We start from the raw sequence: 16443 nt of genomic DNA, 5'->3' as shown, positions 1-16443 counted from the left end.
CACAATGACAGAACAGTCACACCTGTCAACTGTATTGATGAGACCTTTACCTGTTGTGCTACGAGTTGTGCGTGTGTCAGTATGTGTATGTGTGCATGCAATGTGATTGGCTGGCTGAGGGGGAGGGAGCTGGAGTGGGTGATATCTATATGTGTGTCACTTGCATGTGAGACTGATGTTGTTGTGTATGTTGTATTGCCATGTGACACATTCAGGTGAGTGTTGTGAGGTTGAAGTTGTCATGAAATGTGTAGTTGTGCGTGTATGTGAGTGTGCTTGTGTAGCTCAGTATGTAGTTGTGCTGGTTGTTGTGTCGTGTGTAGGTGCAGTGCCAATGGGATGTATGTTGTGTTGTAGATGTATGTAAATGTGTTTTTTCAGCATGTATGGGTTGTGTTGTGTCGGAAAGGCAATGGGTTATTGTGTGAATGTGGTATGTTGTGTACTGTGTAGTGCGGGGTATACATATGGTGAAGGTAGAGTGTATGTGTGTCACTTACCTCTCTTCCATAGCCCCTGCCATTGTACAAAGTCCATTGGGTCCGGCTGCCGTCTCCCTCAGTCAGCAATCTGTCGCCAGCACACCTCCTGCAGGTCTGTAACATCTAAATACGGCGGGTCGTAAGACTGTCAACTTGACAGTCTTCTCGGTCCAGCGGCCGACACAGCTTAGTGGTGCGACCCCCAAAATCTAAATCAAGCCCATAGTCTCCATCTTCTGACTTTGGATTTCAGCCTAGAAGCAGTGTTTAGACAGGGAAGCCGACTTATGCTTCAACTTCTTCTTGTGCTTCTTACACTTACCCAACTTGGAGGAAAAATTATTGAAAGGTGAAGATGATCATCACTGGGAACAGCTTTGGGAATGGCCTGTCGATCTCCCAAGGGAACAAGATGGGGACAGCGCGGAGCCTCCTTCTGCCATGCTGCCAGGTGCTTCAACGTCCTCTCACAAATCGCCTTTGGATTCATAGACTTGCAGCTGGAGCAGGCTTATGGTCATGGCTTGACTCCAGACACCACACGCAAACCAAGTATTGTGACATTCTCCACACAGTTTAAATACTGGGGGCTTGTTGGGAGATCTCCCTAGCACACTGGAAGCAAAACTAAAAAAAGACGACAAAAATTTGAAAAAAGTGGTGAAAAAATTACTGAGCTTAAGGGCATGAGTTATAGTAAAACAGTATGTTTTAACTGACATTTCCTTACATCCCTTAGGGATAGGTAGTGGTGACGGGAGAGAAGTATGTATGTGTGTATATATATATATATATATATATACATATATATACACATATGTATATGTATATATATATATATATATATACATATGTATATGTATATATATATATATATATATTTTTTTTTTTCCACTGAAGATACAAAGGTTAAAAATACATTATAGTTAGATGAAAATGTCAACTAAAACATAGTTTAAAACAAACAAAAACAACTGAAATTCACCAGTTATAGTGATCTCATGTAACTATAAACCATGCCCTAAAGTAACTATGACTCACACTCCCGCTCCCGCCATGGACAGTGTTGTCATCAATGATGTCATTACATATGTTGTATTGGGTATTGATGATGTCATAGAACATGTCATGAGTGAAGTAATACATGTGTTAATTAGCAGTGTTGGTGGGTTAGCATCCTGACAATGGTTAGCGATTAACTAATCTAGCGACAGTTATAACCACAAAACATTTACCAATGTCATTATATGGTATGGTCCATTTGTAGATCATTACCCAATGTAATAAAAAGTATGTTTATTGTGTTGTCTCAAGCGACAACCTTAAATAATTTATAAGCCTTGCCTGCCAAAATACACATAACGTATCACAAGTGGCAAACATCCACATTCCCATTTTCTGCTAAACATCCGGGGCAATGTGCATCTCTCTGACAATTCCACTGATACAGTCTACTGGGAGTGTAATATAGCCTATGGGCTGTTTGTAGTGTTGTAATAATTACTTAGCCGCAATGAAATACTTACAACTTAATTGGAAACTAAGTTTTAGCATTTCAGTTTTAACTGTTACTTTAAGACTGCTAGGTCACCTTTCTGTTCGGTAAGTGGGCACTAAATATTGCATAAGTATGTTTTAAGGAGGTTCTGGCGTGGTTACTTAGAGCTCTAAATAAATCTATTTTATAAATCTGAGTATGGGATCTCATTAAAAAATCAAATCTCTGATTTGCAAATTCTTTTAAAAAAACCTGCCTTGAGGCAACTGATAGTCGTTTTGGAGTTCCTTGTAGGAACGTATAGTATGTGCTGTATACAATTTTCGAAGATGTGTGTCCCTGCCCTGTGCTCATTTTCTGAGCCATATAATGAAACCTATCAGGGAGATAATATTGAACACTACTAGGCAAATGTCTGTGCAAATGTTTTTGTCTATTGATACCACCAGTCGCGGCTCGCTTCCTTCATAAGGTGCGGGCGGGTGCAGCGCGTGGGGTGGGGGGAGCACATTGTGAAATGTTTTGCAGCTTCTGCTGCTGGCGGGAGGGGAACGCTCCTCCGCACTAATGGAGGAGACACCCGTGGATACCACACACAACTTGCATTGCTAACCATCTTAAACTTTATTCATTCATAATCTGCTTGTCTGAACAACGACTCTGCAGCCACTGGACACAATTTGTATACTTTAGTCAGAGATTTATTTATCTATTAATCAATGCTGACATCCTTTTACCAATTGCTGCCCAGTAAAAAAACTGAAAATCTAGTAACGCCCAACCTCCTTGAGATTTTGTAATTTTAAGAATTTTTACTACACAATGTGCTTTTTTATATCTCCAGATGAATAATGCAATTACAGATTCTAGTTGATTTGAAAACTGGGGGATAAATGTAGAAATAGTGTGAAATAAATAAAAAATAGGTAAAATGCTCATCTTAATTAAGTTACCTCTCCCAAATAATGATGTTGGAAATCTATTCCAATATCATAAAAGGATTATGAACTCCTTGAAAAGGAGTTCATAATTCATCTTATATATCATGTGTGGGTTATAAAAGATACGACTACCAAGGCACTTTACCATTGTTGATATTCGGACTCCTGTCAGATGAATTACATAGTTGGTAAGTGTAAGTAATTGGTTTATTATTTGGGGTAGGTAGCTATCCACACCAAGGAATATTCACAACCCTTGTCAGAGTGCACTCCCAAGGGCCTTAAATTAACCTGAGCACATACCCTTAGTTGCTATGACACAGAGCAGAAATGCTTAACTTACATGTGGAAAGCAATTATGCAGCCTGAAAATTGTAATAAGGACACAACACAAAATATGCACATAAAAATCCTAGAAAATAGAATCAAATGAAAAAAAAGAAATTACAAAGATCCAAAAAGGGGAACCGTAGTTATGATTTGTTAGAGTTTTAAGTAGAAACAGTGCCAAAAAGTGCAAAGTGGCAGTGATAGGCAATTTCAGACTGATCACTAAGGAGTGTGGGTCGGATACACCAACCAGGTTTGCCTGGTCAAATATTTTACCTTTTGTCATAGTCCTTTAAATCCCAATTTACACAGGAGTGCATTCCTAAAGCCCCATAATACTTTGTGGGAGGCACTTAGAGACTTACTGAATATCAGGCAGAGACCGAGAGCAGACTCCAGTTCAGGTCTCGTTGCCACTGACTAGCTGCGTACTTCCAGGAAAAGGTCACTTGCAGCTTGTTGTCTCTCTGTAGCCAAATAGCAGGTCAGCCAAATGACCCTTGGAGTCCACTACTTTGTCCTGGGCACAAGATGGGGTACTTCCATTCCTTTCGGGCTTCTCCTCTTCTGACACTCTGCAGGTCCAGAAACTGTTCTGAAGAGCATGCCTGGGGATGGTACATTTATGCCTGACACTAGTTAGTGGGCAGTGATAACTCCTGGTACCTCTCTAACCAAATAGTTCCAAGGCACTGGCCGACCTACTTTTGTCATACTTCCATGTGTCAGGTAATTTTCAAGCTGGCAAAAGTCTTTGGCCATACTAAAGTTGGGCTCTGAGGGCTAGGTGTGTGTGTGGGGGGGGGGCAGGGGTGACTGTACTATGGTAAACCTAGTCTCCACCAATGTATAACACTAAAATCCAGAGGAAGAAGTCTGGTAGGACAAAAGCAGGGTCTTTCAGCAACTAGACAGAGGATCCAAAAGAATTGTCTTGGCATCCTGTTCGCTCTCTTTGACATGTGTCCCAGGTGTTACATGTGAATCACCAGACCTGTCAAGCACAATTGGAGGCCCACAGCCCCAACCCTGCATATTCTGTTGAGCTCAGAGGACGCTTTTAAGCCCATTCAGATGAGCCTACTGTTTGCTCCGGGGAGGCATTTCGTACCTCTTTCTTACCTATTTCACATTATCCAAGGCTGAGCTCAAGCTGAGAGCCGGCAGAGGCTTATGCTGATTAACCTTCTGATAGTTCAGGCACAAAAGATAGCTTTCCAAAAGTTACTTTTTCTTAATATGTATTACAAATCCAACTTCACCATTGAATTGGGACTTTAACAACGATTAAAAATACTTGTTTAATTATTTTTCTAGCCGGTCCCATTTCCGACATGTAGTATTAATATTTAAGTCTGTGCTCTCGTTTTCCACCCAGGACAGCGAGACCTACCCAGTGAAACTGAGCAGTGTCACTGTATGAACATGGTGATATCAATTTCCTACATGTCCCACTTTTAAATACCAAGCACCTTATCTTATGGGCTGTGAGACTTACATCAGGGTGACTTGTTAATATTTCAAAGGAAATGTTTCTTCTCTTAAAAAGAGAGTTATTTTGCCAGATGATACTGCAGGGTTTACTCAGCAGTAGTCAGGCTACACAAACTAGGCCAAAAATCATGTTTGCCGTGTCACTGTAGTGGATGGCACAGTAGGAGCTGAAGTCCACTAGCGGCATTTAACCTCCAAGTCTTGGATGCACTTTCTACACTATAAACTAGGGAATTTTAGACATGTTAAAGGTGTCAATTAAGAATAATTCAGTTCAACCATTTTTAAAGGGAGAGTATACACTCGGTTAGCAAGGTAAAGTGCACAGAGTTCTAAAGCCAGCAAAAATATATGATCTAGCAAAAGGCAAAACATTTGGGATGGTCATACAGAACAGGCAAATTTCCTACAGCATGTTTTCTGTTTATGTGGCATTTAATGTATCTCCTGATACTCTACCAAACGGAACAATGAGAACTTCAATAGCATGGATAGTGTCTTCCAACTTAACTAGAATATGGCTGTCATCACCATATGCAACTATTTTTAACTGATGAGAATTGACCAATACTAAAGTTCTATTAGCTTACACCTTTAATGTTAGTGAGTTAGGCTCTAAATATAGAGCAAATAATAATGTGAGAGAAAATATTGCTGGTGTGTGTCCCTTGGTACTTTAGTACAAGTGGAGACTTTGCCCATAACTATAACTCTTGCAATGAGGTTCAAATAGAGCACATCCACCACTGACACGAAATAAGATCCAGCTCGCATCTGAACCAGTAGTTTCTGCAGAACCCCCTGTGACACAAAACTGAATGCCCTATCTGCATTGAGAGGATGATTATGCAGGCCCTTTCAAGCAGTTATTGGCGGTGTCAAACATACAAACAGCCATAATAGTATGTGTGGTGGTTTGTCGCAACCGTGGTTTTGTTTATTGGAAAAGAAACTGCTTTTGCACCAGAGAGTCGGTTGGCTAACACTTAGGCACATATTTTGGCATCTGCAATAATTAGTGAAATAGGCTGGTATTGGCGTTGAAGGCAGTGTATCTGCCAGTGACAGCTGCCTATGCGGATTCAAGGTGGCCATCGGTCTCCATGTCTATATCACTCCTTTCCTGCCTATATAGTTTATGATAATATTGAGGAAATTGGTCAACAATCTGTTCCGGTGCTGTGACAATCATACGATTATTATTAATGTTCAAGCATGACTGTCTCTCCGTAGCCTCACATGTCGGTCGATATCCGTCCGGCTGACTCATTACACTCATGTGGAAGTGAGCTGCTGTAATTGTAGCTGGGAATTATTACCACCCATCCACCTAACAATCAGGGGTACCGGGATTGGTCAGGGATGTGGGTCGAATCATATGTCCAAACTTCACCTGTGAAACACGGAACACGTCGTGGGCCCCCTGGGGAGAGTCGGGGTGCACTGCCCGGCCGGAGGGACGCGGCCTGGACCGTACTCCAAGCGCCGCCTGGATACTGTTTCCCGGTTACGCAAATGGAACTCCACCCTGTCCTGCACAGGTGTCCCCATCCTCACCTTCCTGATGAGAAGTCTTACTGCTCTATCCTGGCCTGATTAAGCTTTTAAAATTAGTGCTAGTTGTGTGTGAAAGAAAGTCATCTGTGAAAGCCCTTTTCAACTGTGTACACCACTATTATTTCTCTTTCATGTGTTTTTCACAGGGGCGATTTGCACTCTGTCTTGTTACTTGTCATAAATTGAATATAATTCATGTGCCATTCTAAACAACTGCGTTTGCTATTGTCCACTGTTTTGCATAATAAAATTACGTATAAGGCTAGGCTGATCACGTTTTTGTTTAAATGGGATACAACAAACGTATTATCTGCAAAAGAGTAATTTAGCACGAGTTGCAGGTGAACTACTTTCGTCAGTACACCCTCAGTTTGGAAGGGCTGTATTCTGCCAGGACAAAGGAGCACTCTCTCCTCTGTCTCGGGTGGATGGATCTTAGCCTGCCAAATTTAAAATTAGCCCAATGCTAACAAATAAAAAGAGTGCTTGAAGAAAGTCTGCCTTCTTATGATGTTACCCTTTAAATGATTAAAATGAGTTCACATCTGCGATGAAATATGGCATCAAATGCACTTATATGTGACACAAGCTACACAAGTTGAGCGTTCCTCCCCAGGCTGGGATTCATGAGCACATATTGTTTATACTTCTCTAATATTATGTCTTGCACTCTACAACATAAAATTGCACAGAGAAATGTTAAATAGGACTTTTAAAGGCAATTTTGCATATCGCTATTACCCTTTCATATCAATGAATAAAAGTGACAACATTTTTAATACAAAGAAAATGAGAGATTTGTAGTCCTGTTTAAATGGGCTGTTTTAACTGAGTAAATCAAATATCCTTCCTTTAATTTTAAAGGAAAATGTTTTGGTGCTAACTTTCTGCTAGTTGTGAGAACTGACTTTCAGTTTCAGCAACAAATACATCTCTTTAGTGACCTGTAACTTTTCTAATCAACCTATTTCAAATCTTCAGAGTCCTGGTCTGATCCTTAAACCCCAAAACAGAAATAGTCGTGGGTCGTGGTACTCTTGTGTCAAAATAATCCAAAGCAGGATATGTTTGGAAGGTAATTTTTTAATACGAGTATTATAAGAATCTACTAACACGGACACAAGCTACGATAATTGCCAGGTCTCTGTTTCAAAACGACACATTCTACTCTACACATTCTGCTCCCCACCTCACAGTACACCAGTCTGCACTCCACCCAGCCCACATGACATTATCAAGATCCCAACATATTTTACCCTCATAAAACATAAATTAAATAACAGAACACTTGTACAACTAAAATAGTAATACCGCACTAATGATATAATAAAAATGACATTTACATTAACAACCACTACTTGAAAATAAATGAAATTTCTCTTTTTCACATGAGGATTATTGTATCTTTTCATATCATAATCTCTGAATTTTACAGGTACTTTTTTGAACCTACAAGAATTTTTTAGAACTGTATTCTTATTTTCATTTTCATGGGTTATTGCTGGTTCATGATTGCTTCCGAGCTCCCCACAGGCGCACAATCAAAACCTTGTCTTTATTCCAACACTTTCCATCTTCTAAGATTACAGCATGTTTTTTCACTTTCATCACTCTCACAGGATTGGAAAAACAATTTTTACCCTTTCCACGAACAGGTTTCTTAATCCTCACAATGTCCCCTTCTTTGACCTCTAATTCACTTGAATAAACTTTAATGTATTTAGCCTGTGCCAGTCTCCTTCTCTCTCCTGTTGACTTGAAAATATCCATTGATGGAACAGTTTTATGTATCCACACTCTAGTCATTTTAGATTCTGGTACCCTTCCTTTTAACAAAACAAAAGGTGACACCTTAGTATCAGCATTAGGAGCAGTACATACTGAACACAACAGATTCTTAATCTCTTGTTTCCTAGCAAGATTATTCTGGTGGGTTAAGATGGTTTGGCAGAGATTTATGTCTTTATCGTCTCTATAGGAGGATTCATGTTATCACAGAATTTTAGAGAAAAACGCAACAGGAACAATCATGTTGCTGAAACGCACACACGGTCACCTGTGTCATTTCCTTGTGCTCCATTACACAGTTGTAGTGTACAATACATACTTTACATTTACCCAAGGGGGCAGAAAGAACTCCACTTGGGTAGATATTTTGTGCAAAGCTGTGGACTTGTTGGACAAAAGGGCAGGTGAGGTTCCTCTGTGGCCGAGTTACTCACACAACTACTGACACACCCAGACAGACACGCACATACCGCCTCACAGGCGCACTGAGACAGTCAGACACTCATACAACCACTCACAGACCCACTCAGAGCCTCACGCACCAACTCACAGATCCACTCAGACACTCACGCACCCACTCATAGACACACTTAGACACTCATGCACCCACTCACAGATCCACACAGACATCCACAACCCTCTCACAGACCTTCTCAAACATTCTTGCACCCAGTCACAGACCCACTGAGGCTCACGCACCCACTCCAAAACCCACTCAGAAACTCATGCACTCACTCCCAGACACACTCAGAGACTCATGTACACTCTCACAAACCTACTCAGACACTCAGGCAAACACTCACAGACCCACTTAGACACACACACCCAAACACAGACTCACTCAGAGACTCATGCACCCACTCACAGACCCACTCAGAGTCTCACGCACCCACAAGCAGACCCACTCAGAGACTCACACACTCACTCACAGAGTCACACACCCACTCACAGGCCCACTAAGACACTCATGCACCCACTCACAGACTCAGAGACTCACGCACTCACTCACAGACCCACTTAAACACTCATTCACCCACTCACAGACACACACAGACATTTGCGCACCCACTAACAGACCCACTCTGACTCTCACACACCCATACACAGACCCACACAGACACTCACACACTCACTCACAGAGACACTCTCAAACCCACTCTCACACCCAGAGATACCCTCTCACACCTACACTCACACCCAGACAGACAATCATACCCACATAGACCCTCTCACACCCAGACACTCTCTCACATACCGAGAGAGACAAACCCTGCGGCCAACTCCTGTCGCACATGGCCTTTGGCTGTGTGCGGTGCAGGGTTGGGTGGTTATGGTGGTTGGCTGCAGGGCCTTAAGCTGTGGTTGGATTAACGTATGGTAATTAAAATTGCTTTAAATTAAAATAAAAACATAGAAATTCACTGAAAAAAACAAAGATTACAGGGGGGTTATAGTTAAGAAATAGAAATTACAAAACATAGATATTCACTTAAAAAACGAAAGTTACAGGGACGTTATATTTAGATTCTGAATTCACTCGCAAAAAACTATAGAAATTCAACAGTTAGAGTTACTTCAAGTAACTATAACTCATACCTGTGGGAGGCTGGCTCTCTATACAATGCACGAAAATGACGTCCAAGCAACCCCACCTTGGTATTCAGAGGTAAAAAGCAGACCACCTAATGCTCTGTTTTTGGTGGTAGTTTGGGCAAGCAGTTAGGCTAATCGAGGAGATGTGCTCAGCATTTGCTGTATTCACATTATCAGTAAATGAAGACACACATTCGGAAGAAATACTCAAGACCAATTTACAACAAAATATAGATTTGTATACAAAGTTTAAGACCAAAATCATCGTTCTATGATAAGTACTTTTTTAGTTATGATTTTTCAAAGTTTAGAAAATTTACTGTTTTTGTACGTAATTACGCACCATAGGACTCAAATGGGAAAAACATTTAAAAAATGCATATACAACCAGGCAATGTTATCACAAGTGTCAACTTCTGTTTTTGGGTCGAGGTCATGGAGAGGTCCAATGGTCGAGCTGGAGAAGATTTGGATGGTTCCCAGTTCGAGCGGGAGCATCGGCTGAATGTCTTGGACCTGGCGCACAGAGAAGGAGGCCCCTTGGAAACACACTGCACAGAGGGACTTAAAGATAAGTCCGCCGGGTCCCCTTGGAAAGGGGAGGTTGAAAGGGCTTGGAAACCACGAGAGCACAGCTGGTTTGTTGGTGTGGGGACCAGGGAGGCTGGGGGCAGCACAGATAGGTCAGCCAGGCGACATGCATCTTGGAGTCCTCGCAGTCAGGGGCAGGCAGCTTTGAGGGAGGATTCCAGGTCAGGAGGGCCAATCAGGGCGTGGATCTCGGGTGTCCTGAAGTCTCCTGACTAGTGCCTGCTTCTGTGCTTTTGGGAGTCCAGAATGGACTCTGCTTCCGGATGTCCAACATTGGGGGCCTTAGAAGGCCCTTGTGTCACCAAACCTGGCACGTTGGCAGGTCTTGTCCTCTGGAGCTGTTGTATGGTTTTTGGCTGGGCTTGTAGTGTCAGCAGCAGGTCAGTAAACCGGACTTCACGGGTTCCTTGCCTGCGGGGTGCAGGAGAGTGATACCTTCACTCTGAGGGAGGTTCTTGGCAATTTTTAGAAGGCTGGAGTTGCTCTGGGGTTTTGTAGAGTCCTTCAGGTTTCCAGGTGATACCTCTGTGGCGATTGTCGAGTCCCTGGAGCAGCAACAAGGTATACCGCCTTTTTCTTTGTGCAGCAGGACTTCAGTTCTCGTGCCTTGGTTCTTGTTTGTCCTTGTCTTCTTGTATCTGTTGAATCTAAAGTTCTTGGTCTGGGAATGCCCTCTAAATACTGCATTTAGGGGGCATTATTGGGAGTGGCCAGTGGGCCACCTACCTTTGGGTGGCTACACCCACTAAGTGACCAATTCCTGTTGGAAGGGGGCACATCCATGTCCCTGATTGATTTTGTGTCCTATCATCCAAATAGAGGAAAATTAAATCGAGTGGTTACCTCACCTGCCACGCCTGAGCAGTGTTGCAGGCTGAGGGTGGCCACTCCTCCTATTCTTGCTAAGTTTCCCACTGGTGGTGGCAGGCTGGTTGAGACCAGTCAGCAACCATGCCAGGGCTGTTTAGGTTTTGCAGGAACACTTCTAAGGTGCCCTGTGGGTACATTTTATAATAAATCACACACTGGCATCAGTGTGGATTTATTATTCTCATTTGTTTGAGACCAAACAACCAAGGGTTCAGAAAGTCCATCATGCAGCTGGGGAAGTCATAGTGACCAGTATCTTGTCATGGCTTCCCTGTACACTATGGGGGTTATTCTAACTTTGGAGGAGTGTTAATCCGTCCCAAAAGTGACGGTAAAGTGACGGATATACCACCAGCCGTATTACGAGTTCCATAGGATATAATGGACTCGTAATACGGCTGGTGGATATCCGTCACTTTTCCGTCACTTTTGGGACGGACTAACACCTCCTCCAAAGTTAGAATAACCCCCTATGTCTAAGAATTGGAAAAGACTAAGGGGCATATTTATACTCTGTTTGTGCTGAATTTGAGTCAAAGATTTTGATGCAAATTCGGCGCAAACCTTACATATAATTATACTATGATGCCCGACCCTGCGAACGTCAAAATTCCTCTGTGTGCGTCATTTTCTGGATGCGGGAAACCGGCTTGCGTTAATGACATGCAAGGTAGGGGTTTCCATCCAAAAAATGACTTTAAGGCCTGTGCGCCTTATTTATTCTCCTGTGTCATTTTGATGCACAGGATGGGGCGGGCCTTAAAAAACGGCGCCCAGCCTGATGTGCGCCGTTTTTTAACGCCTGGGTGAGGGCAGGCATTAAAGGACCTGTGGGCTCATTTCAATGGTCTCTGACCATGGGAGCAGTCCACAGGTGCCCTTCCTGGCCCCCAGGGACACCCCCTGCCACACCCACCCACCCCTGGAGGACACCCATGGATGGCAAGCACAGAAGTCCCCTGGGCATGGCCATTGGGCAGGGGGGCATGACTCCTGTCTTTACTAAGACAGGAGTCATTTCAATGGGGGTTGTGCGTCAAAAAATGGTGCAAGTCTGGTTAGAGCCATGATTTTTGACTCTAACCTGACTTGCACCATTTTTTGATGCACAACCCCCATTTTTCCCCTACATCGGCGCTTCCTGGTTAGAGTAATTTTTATTTACTCTGACTAGCCCGCAGCGCCGGCTAACATCAATCCATAAATAAGGCACCCACATGGTGTGTTGGAATGGGGTTAGCCAGCGGTAAAATGTTTGACGCAAACCAGCGCCGGCGCTGGTTTGCACCAAAAAGTATAAGTATGGGCCTAAGTAGGGCATATCTGCTCATGCACATATGCCCTCACATGCATTATAGTGAACCCTGTCTTAGGGCTGTAAGGCCTGCCAGAGGGGCGACTTACTTATATTGCATGCAGTGTAAGTGGACATGCACCCATGGTGAGTGCCATGTCGAGTTTGCAACTTTGAATACACCTCGTCATGCACTTGCAATGGCAGTTTGCATGAGGCTGCTGTGGGGCCTCTCAGAGTGGCACAATTGGTGCTGCATCTCTGGGGGGCCCTCTTCAGGGTTGGTACCAGGGGTACCATCTACTAGGGACTTACAAGGGTGGCTGAAGTGCCAATCACACTACAGATCTGGGGGAAGAGATCGGGCACTAGAAACCTGTTTAGCAGGGGCCCAGGGCACTTACAGTTCGAAACCACATCATGTTTCAGACAAAAAGTAGGGGCTAACCATGTCAAAAGAGGCACTTTCTCACAGCGCCCTAAGGTAACTATAACGCGCACCCTTGTCATGCACAGTTCTCATCAGTGACATAATATGTGGAGTAATTACATGGCGAAGGCCCAAGTTATAGTTACCTTGGGCGCGAGTTGTAGTTACTTGAAAGAACTCTTAACTATAACTGCTGAATTTCTATGGTTTTGTATGAATAAATTCAGAACCTAACTATAATGTCCCTGTAACCTTTGTTTTTTTCAGTGAATTTCTATGTTTTTTTAACGTAAAGTAATTTTGCAAGTGTAAGTGTGCCTAGAGAGCATGGGCTTGCCTTGAGCAAGTCAGCAGGATAGTAATTTTCATGATATACAATGTACCTTGTGGTAATAGTATGGCTTTCAGATAAGAATCTAACTACAGGCACCCCTATGAGACACCATGCTGCGTAGGCTGTCAAAGGACCAGGAACATCATAGTCACTGAAGGAGATGAATAACATTTTAGGAGGCCATGGGCCAGCGAGTCATGGGCATAGAAGTAATCAAGTAAACAGTTCGGAGAAGATGACGGTTAATCAATGTAGAACTGCAGGGGTCAGAAGATCTGGCCATGCCTGGAGAAATTGTGATGCGTGAAGAATTCAAAGGTAAATGTGGGTTATAAAAAAAGTCCCTTGTGATTTGAGAAGCTTTTTTTTACCTCTTGGAAGGATTGACGGGCCTCTTGCATGGCAGGGTAAACTCGAGGTAGAAAGACATTTTTGATCCCTCATATTGAAGGTAAGGTTTATCCCTGATCAGCCACAGGACCAGATCACTCTCTCTGTAATTTAGTAAACAGGCTTTGATTGGACACAGAAATACAGGAGTCCACTGTAGATGGGTCATTGTGTGCCTTGAGATGTTACTTATCAAATTGGAGCTTAGATTGTTTTGTTCAGCTTTGCCCATGTTGGACAGTGCCCGGGCAGGAGTGGGGGGAGTGGGGTTAGAAGCTAGACACAGTCCTGTGGGCTGTCTCAATAGGTAAGTATAAGAATTCAGATAGGATGAGTCACCGAACGTTGGTATAGGGACTGTGGAGAGTCTCAGATGCAGAACAACAGGGCAGATGACAAAGTCCAGCCAAAGTGCCTGTTAACAGAGGACTGTTCAGGGCTTGCCAGGCTGCAATCAGCATATAGTACCATGGGGGCAATACGGACGCAATGTAGGAGAGCTCAGTAGTGGCAAAGGTTTATATATTATGGGGAACCAGGTTGGTCCCAATCGCTGTCCCAAAGGTGATCCCTTTGTCATTTATGAGGCCCAGTGATGAGTGACCCCACCACAAACACTGACCAATTAGCTGGTCATTTGGCATGTCCTAGGTTCAGCAGGCCAGCCGCACTACAGTGGAGGACATTCTCATAGGCCCTAGCCCTGCTAAAGAGTTCACTGCAGCAGTCACAACTCCCCCGAGGCCAGACCGCTGATGGCGGTGTAAGGGGGAAGCAAGCTGTTAACCTCGGGAACAGAGGACTCCCTGGAGCCTACAAAAGGGAGCAAGGGGCCAGATACCCCAGGTCCCAGAAGGGCCCCAGTGGGCCCCAGGTGGCAACAGCAATCCAATACCATGGAGGTGGGAAGCAGCAAGGTACCGGACTGGCAACTTGCATGACAGCCGGGGGCGGCACGAAAGGCTCTGGCCTGGTATGACCTGATCATGCGTTCCTTTTTAAAACATATAATACATATAAGCAACCCATAGGGTAGGCCCTGGACAGGCCAGAGGGCAAGGTGCAATTTATTTTACAAGTTGGACATGTACTTTTAAGTTTTAAGTCATTGTAGTGAAAAACTCCTAAAATCTTTTTTCACTGCTGCAAGGCTTATCGCTTCCACATGGTAACATTGAGGGTAAGTTTTCACATTTTATAAGTGTAATTTCCAAATGGGAAGACGTGAACAGTTCATGTTTCGCGTCTCTGGAATTGTAATTTAAAATCCTAACTCATGGTGAAGTTGGATTTTAATTTACAATTTTAAAAATGTCACTATTAGAAAGTTGGTATTTTCTTGCCTTAGCCATTTGGTGTCTGTAGCCTTTGTCTGTGCCACCTGACTTGGTGTAGTTGACAGCTGGGCTTTGTGTATTCCTGCTACACAGCCACACACAATAAGGAGCTTAGGTGTGACTACAAGGGCCGTCACTCGCAGTATGGGAGGTAGGAGCTGGTCCCAACCCCACTTACACTTGAATAGGCTTTGTCATGTTTCTACACAAAGGGCTGTATACCTACTGTAGTTAGCCTGGAGCCAGAGCCAGGAAGACAGGGCACCTGTGCACTTCTACTCCATGCCTCTAGAAGCTTCTCCCCACTTCAAAGGCACAACTGTTTATAAATACTGGACCTCAGACACCAATTCTTCAGTTCATTTCTGGATCAGTGGATACTCTGCCAGGAAGAAGGACTGCTTTGATGCTGAAACAGCTGCCACTCTGCTGGACTGCTGCTCTGCTGCCCCCTTGCCTGGGTGAGAAAAGAACTGGACCTGAAACTTCACCCTTGAGCCCAATACACCAGAGTGACTCCAAGGGCTGGTCTGATGGCCTCCTGATTTGAGCCTCAGGGACATAAAGCCTCAGGGACGTAAAAGGCTCCCCAACATCCTGCAGAAGCCCCTAAACCTAGCTGCAATGAGTTCCTGCCCCCAGGTGGTGCCCCTCAGGTCCTGGTCTCTTGCTGTGCCTCAGAGGAGCTGAATTCAAGTTTTGGGGCTTTCTGAGACAGCAAATGGGCCCGTTCGCCTTGAGACCTCACTGCTCGCACTGCGATTAGTGCAAAGCTCTGACAGTGCCTCATCGCGCTACAGCATTGACCGGTAGCGGGGAACTGCCAATGTGAAGCTCCAGCAACACAGACCTGCAAAGCTGCCCAGCTCTTCGCACTATGCAGACAGCCTCCTGAAACGCTGTCCTTGTGGCCCTCTCCAATGTGAATGGTACTCTTGGCATGAATTTTAGAAGGTAAACTTTCACGGACCAAACCTGTGACTGTATCTGACTTGTGCTCCATTGGTGTCCGCCTGAAAGTGTGACTTTGACCGAGTCCGGCACGACTAGATATCCCGAGTTGACGCTTTGTGCTTTTTGGTCCTTTTGTTACTAAAAACTGTCCAAATGAATAGCTCTGATTCTGCTGATTACATTTTTGTCATTTTGGTCTTGTTTTATTTAATAAATTTGCTCTATTTTTCTAACTTGGTGTGGGATCCTTTTTGTGTAGGGTTTATTACTTTATTATGGTTTGAAGTGTTGCACAAATGCTTTGCACATTGCTTCTAAGTTAAGCTTGACTTCTTTATGTCAAGCTACCAGGGGTTGAACACAGCTTAATTTGGGGTTTGCTTGTGCCTTACATTGACAAGGATTGTGGGTACACTCCAGTCAGTCAGTCAGTAACTCAATTTGTCACACTGAGGGTTGCCAGAGCTCTACAATCAGGTAGCCATGTTTGTCACTGGCTCTCTGGCGCACCCCCTCAGGGGTCACATGCTTTCACTCTGCTTATGACAGGGTTCCAGCTC

This window comes from Pleurodeles waltl, chromosome 6 (genome assembly GCF_031143425.1).
Source record: "Pleurodeles waltl isolate 20211129_DDA chromosome 6, aPleWal1.hap1.20221129, whole genome shotgun sequence".
NCBI classification, from domain to species: Eukaryota; Metazoa; Chordata; class Amphibia; order Caudata; family Salamandridae; genus Pleurodeles; species Pleurodeles waltl.
This window is presented reverse-complemented; position numbering follows the sequence as displayed.